The following is a 6,795-nucleotide window of genomic DNA, read 5'->3' on the forward strand; positions in this document are numbered from 1 at the left end:
ATTTGCGACAGACTTTTTGTCCATCGCAAATTTGGGAGGGAATTTTTCCCGTCCCAAATTTGCGAAGGACTTTTTGTCCGTCGCAAATTTGCGAAGGAATTTTTTCCCGTCCCAAATTTGCGACGAACTTTTTTCCGTCGCAAATTTGGGAGGGAATAATTCCCTCCCAAATTTGCGACGGAAATTTTGTCCGTCGCAAATTTCCGACGGACTTTTTTGGTCCGTCGCAAATTTGCGACGACATTTTGTCCGTCGCAAATTTGCGACGGAATGTTAGTCGGTCGCAAATTTGGGAGGGGATTTTTTTCCCGTCCCAAATTTGCGACGGACATTTTTTGGTCCGTCGCAAATTTGCGACGGACATTTTTTTGTCCTTCGCAAATTTGCGAGGAAATTTTTTTTCCCGTCCCAAATTTGCGACGGACAAAAATGTCCGTCGCAAATTTGGGACGGACTTTTTTGATCCATCGCAAATTTGGGAGGGATTTTTTTCCGTCCCAAATTTGCGACGGAAATTTTGTCCATGGCAAATTTGCGACGGACATTTTTTGGTCAGTCGCAAATTTGTGACGGACATTTTTTTGGTCCGTCGCAAATTTACGATGGATCCGTCGCAAATTTGCGACGGGCATTTTTTTGTCCGTTTGTCCGTCACAAATTTGCGACGGACTTTTTTTTGTCCGTCGCAAATTTTGCGACGTATTTTTTTCCTATCCAAAATTTGCGAAAGACAATATTTTTCCGTCGCAATTTTCCGACGGATTTATTTCGGATTCCAAAAATAAAGGACATTTTCGAATCCGTCGCAAATTTGTGACGGATTTAGAAAATTGCCATGAATTTCACTTCCGTCGATAATTCTTCGATGAACAGTAGCCACGAATAAGTTATTGTCGTAAAATGAGCGACGAAATTAGCAACGATCCAAATCCAATGGAAAATAGAATATCCCAAATGTCATCGCACGAATAATATTTGACTTGTCGTCATTTAGCGACAAATTTTCCGACAATCAATTAAATTAATAAGAATAATAGACAACAACAATAATAACAACAACAATAATGAAAATAGCAATAACAATAAGAACAAGAACAATAATAATAATTATGACAACCAAAATAACACTTGTCGCAATAATAATTTAACTAAAAGTGTTTTGTTACAACAATTTTAATCTTCATTTTCATCTTCGTCCTCATCATCTGTCTCAAAATCAAATTCTGAACCATCTTGTACATTTTATTCGCAAATTTCAGTTGGATCCACATCTATCATTGCTCCACATGGATCTCGTAAAGTTGGAATGTTATATTCCTCAGTTTCAACCGTATTACAAACTTTCTCTTGTTGATAGGCTCTATCCTTCCATTGTTTCTCGATTTTTCTCCGTGCTTTGATTTTACATACAGCACACCAATCAGCTTTGTCACGTTTCAAACTAGGATATGATGCATAACATACTTGAATTGCTTGTTGTGCCAAGACAAATGGTTCATATTCCATATACCTTTTCTTGTGATTTATTTCAACCAAATTAAACTTTGTATGCACCTTCATTCCTTTGACGGGGTCGAACCACTTGCACTTAAATAACACAACCCGCATCATTAAAGGTCCAGGGTACTCTATTTCTATGATTTCATCCAACAAGCCATAAAAATTATCTTTTGAACTGCCACCATTGGATGACCGAACACACACACCACTATTCATTGTGGCTTTTCCCATTCCATATTCTTGAGTGTGAAAATTATATCCATTTATAAAATATCTTTGGCCAACTTCGTACTCTTAACTTGTGGACCCCATGACAAATGATATAGCAATCCTTGCTCTCCAAGTTCATTATGATTACTGTGAACCTAAGGTTACACGCGCAAGGTCAATAAAATATATTTTAATAAATGATGTATAAAATTTAAATAATTTGGTTTTGGGCCATAGGCAACTTACATATGTTTTGAACCATGCTGCAAATTGTTCATCGCACAAACGGTCAAACTCATTTGGTGGTAATCCACACATTGAAGTTTGGAAAATCCTGGTAACAAATACCATTTATATATTAGCAAATATTTGACACACAATACATATATTTGCAAATTTACACTTACACGAAGTATGGCTCGACTTCTGGGCAGTTTAGTAAAATATATGTATGGGCTGCATGCAATTCTTCGCCTGTTAAGTAACGAAACTGACATGCGCCGCTTGGTCGACCCAGATAATTGAAAATAGAGAATGCTTTGCAATTGGGATCACTGGGGCCCTCATCATTTCTGCCTGCTCTCCGCCTCTTGCACTGCACGTGCGACTCAAAATAGTATGACGTAAATGTTGTCACTTCTTCCACAATATATGCATTACAAATTGAAGCTTCAACACATGCCTTATTCTTCACTTTTTTCTTCAAATGATATAAGAATCTAGTTGCAATAGAAACAAACTTATCGGAACATAATATATAATAAAGTAATTTTAACTTTATTTTAAAAAAAATTACCTCTCAAATGGATACATCCATTGAAATTGGACGGGACCTGCAACTTTGGCCTCATAAGGCAAGTGAACTAATAGATGCTCCATCGAATCAAAAAACGATGAAGGAAATATCATTTCTAAGTTGCAAAGAATAATTGGAATATATCTCTCCAGTTTCTCCATGTGTGATGCTTTTAACACTATCGAGCAAATATCATGCATGAAATTGCTTAACTCTATAATGGCGCCCCATACAAAGTTCGGTAGAACTTCCTTGAAAGCTATTGGAATTAGTCTTTTCATCAATATGTGACAATCATGACTCTTCAAACCTGTCAACTTGCATTCATTCAAATCAACACATCTCCCGAGGTTCGAAGCATATCCATCAGGAAACCGCACAGATTTCAACCATTGACAAACAACTCGCCTCTGCTCCCTATCCAATAAATAAACTGCTTTTGGTTTTGGTCCCCTGCTGCTTGCATCCACATCTAGTGTTGGCCGATCACAAATATCTCTCATATCTTTTCTTGCGTTCAAGTTGTCTTTTATTTTTCCGGTGATATCCATCATAGTATTTATGACATTGTCGAAAACATTCTTTTCTATGTGCATGACGTCAAGATTATGATGAATAAGATGGGCCTTCCAATACGGTAGATCCCAAAATATACTGCGTTTTGTCCACTTATGTGTACTTCCGTACGCAAAAGTCGTACCGTGAGGGTTCTGAACAACAGTTGGAAAGTCCTGCACCCGCTCCCAAATTTGATCGCCGATCAACCTCAATGGTGGACGTGTTCTTTCAGTCCTATTCTTGATGAACTATTTTTTATTCCTTCTGAATGTATGATTTATCGGTAAAAATTGTCTGTGACAGTCAAAATAGCTGGGCTTCTTTCCATGTTTTAATCTAAATGACTTTGATCTCTCCAAACATATCGGACATCTTAATATCCCAGCTGTACACCATCCAGATAACATTCCGTAAGCTGGAAAGCCATTTATCGTCCAAAGAAGAACAGCCTTCGTTACAAATGTTTGATCGGTAGAAACATCATATGTAAGGATATCTTCCTCCCATAGCCGTTGTAACTCTTCAATCAATGGTTGCATATAAACATCTATTAACTTTTCGGATTTTACGGGCTAGTCACGATCAATGTCAAAAATATATAAGGTGTCTTCATGCACATACCAAGTGGAAAATTGTACGGCGTTAAAATAACTAGCCAACATGAATAACTTTTTCCTGATTTCCCAAATTGGGCAAATCCATCAGCACTGAGACCTAACCTGATGTTTCGAGACTCTATCGCAAACTCAGGGTACGTTCTATCAAAATGTTTCCATGCCTCTACATCTGAAGGATGACACATTAGATCCTCTTCTGTTTCATGATTTGCATGCCAAGTCATGTGCTCAGCAATGGCTTGAGACGCATAAAGCCTTTGCAATTTGGGGATTAAGGGCAGATAAAATATTTGCTTGCATGGTCTACGCTTCTGATTACGACCCTGCCTCCTGTTAATCTTGTACCTAGGTTGGCTACAGAATTTGCAAGATTCTGCATTTTCATCATCTCTCCAATATAACATACAACCCCTACTACATACATCAATCCTTACAACCGGAAGACCTAAGTTATCCACTAGCTTTTTCATATCGTAAAAATCACTTGGCATGCTGTTGTCACGAGGCATTGTTTTCCGCATTACGTCAACAAAAGAGTTGAAGCAATCTTGCGACACATTATGCTCTGCCTTAATATTTAACAGTCTTGCTGTCACTGATAACTTAATGTTGTTGTCACAACCTGGCCATAAAGGTTCATCTGCTGCTTTCAGCACTTCCTAGAACTGATCAGATGAAAAAGCTCCATTACACACATTCTCATCAAAACCCGTTACTCCTATCTCTTCCAATTGTGATGCATGACTAATACCTACTTGTTCAGGTGTAGGAGTAAAACTAGTACTTGCATGGTTCGAATCTGAAACAAAATTCTGACCAGCTACATCAATCACCATCCTCTCGTATGGGTTCAATTGGTCATAATAGCTACATTCTTCCCTAACTAAAAATTGGTCACTTCTTCGATATCCTTCATCAGATATAAATGGTTCACCATGGCAAGTCCAATTATAATAATTCGGAGTAAACTCAAATCTACAAAGATGTTCTCTAACTGTATCACACACATGAAATTTACCATTACTGCACTTTCTACACGGACACCTTAACTTATTTCCATCCATGAACTCATATTTACTACTAGCAAAGTCTAAAAATAGTTCCAACCCAGTACGAAACTCATCGGTCAATCCTCGACGTCCAGGTAAGTTCTTATTATACATTCAAGCCCTGTCTCTTTGCATTGTGTCTGTATTAAAATAAAAAAATCTCGTAAAATATTTAAAATATCATATATACCGTTGTTAATTAAAACCATAAAATTATGAAAATTAAAATTTTATTTTTCACGCAACAATTACTTTGAAATTTAAAAAATTGAAAAAACTACCATGTAAAAAAGACTTACCCAGATATTTGACTGAAATCTTGGTAGCAGAAAGTGGTCAATTTGAAGAAAATTGTAACGTTCACTTGGATTGCGAGACCTTCAATTGGACACGTACCTAAATAAAAGCAAAATCACTTAACATTCATTTTTAAATTATTTTTTATTTTTTCCGAATTTTTTTTTAAATTTTTTTCTCTTATATTTTGGCAAGGGCGAGCGACCTCGCCATGGCCGCCGGTCCGGCAGCCGGCCTGATCACGAGCGAGGCCGAGCAGCCAGCCATGGCCGCCGGTCGACCTCGCCTCGGCCATGGCCGGGCCGCGCGGCCTCGCCGGCCATGGGTCGAGGCCGGTCGGCCTCGCCCTGCAGGGAGGCCGCGCGCCTCGCCATGGCCGCGGTCGACCTCGCCGTCGCTCGAGATCTCGGGCGACGGCGAGGTCGACCGGCGGCCATGGCGAGGCCGGTCGGCCTCCGCCAGATCTGGGCGAGGCCACCATGGCGACGAGGTTGACCGACGGCCTCGCCAGGGTGTGTCCGTCGCAAGTTTGCGACGGACAAAGACCGTCCGTCGCAAATTGGTGGCCGTCGCCGATCCGGCGACCGGCCACCAATTTACAACAAAAACAGAATAAAAAAGTCAATAAAAAAAATTTCGCATCAAGCGATGAATAGAAATAACAGGACCGTATTAGTCGCATGTTTAGTCACGAAATTAGCTACGATACTTACCGGTGGAAAAGCTTTACCGAGATTGATTTCTGCGCGCACGGCTTGTTGAGAGAAACGAAAGAGGGAGAAGGCAGGAGAAAAGCGAGAGACATGACGAATTACTACTGAGAGAGAGAAATTGATGGGTGGGGTGCATATAACGAAATTAATTTTCCGTCACAAATTAGCGACGAATCCATTTTCGTCGCAAATTGCAACAGATATAATATTCGTCGCTACTTTCGTCGCACAAAATTGCGACGGAAGATCAATCCGTCGCAAAATTCGTCGCACATTTGCAACGGAAAATTAGTCATCGCTAATTTGCGACGGAATTAGCGACGACCAACATTCCGTCGCAATTTTACAACGAAAGTTGCGACGGAAAATAATTTCGTCGCAAATTAGCGACGAAATTTGCGACGGAATTATTTTTTGTCGCAAATTTGCGACGGAATTGGTGACGGAAATTAATTCCGTCGCAATTTCCTTCGCAAAGTTGCAACGAAAAATTTTCCATCGTAAATTTTCGTCGCAAAAATCATGTTTTTTTGTAGTGCGCAAATGATGACGCTGTAGCTTCAATCCCACTAATTCTCACCGGTCAGTTAACAGCGTGGGTTCGAGTGACACTTCACCCCCGTAAACCACAGCTCATCCGTCGGTGCATATTGGGGTTGTTTCGGTACTTTTCGGACTCCAAAATTTTTTTCCAAAACGTGTTCCTACTCAGTCCTAGTCAAAGCCCCAAGCAAAGCAAGTGGGGCTTCCTCCGGGTAGCGTCCGCGGACAGCCGGCCCCCGCGTGGTCTTAACCGAAGCTTCCTTTTACGGTCAACTTTGGACAACTCTCTCATACTCATACTTTTCCGCTGTCTTCCGTTCTCGTAAAAGTCTCGGATTTCATTATCAAAGATGCTAACTAGAACCCCAAAAAGAATAAAAGATAAAGAAAGATTACAAAATGGAATCTCTTCTTTTTCTTGTGTTTAGACAATAAAGACAAGTTAGAATAACATTCGCCGAACAAAACAGACAGTTGGAATGAGAAGAATCTTCAGCAAACAAGTAACCGAG

The sequence above is a fragment of the Syzygium oleosum genome, unplaced genomic scaffold (genome assembly GCF_021117445.2).
Source record: "Syzygium oleosum isolate NSW1041296 unplaced genomic scaffold, Sole_v2.1 Sole_v2.03, whole genome shotgun sequence".
In the NCBI taxonomy this organism is placed as follows: Eukaryota; Viridiplantae; Streptophyta; class Magnoliopsida; order Myrtales; family Myrtaceae; genus Syzygium; species Syzygium oleosum.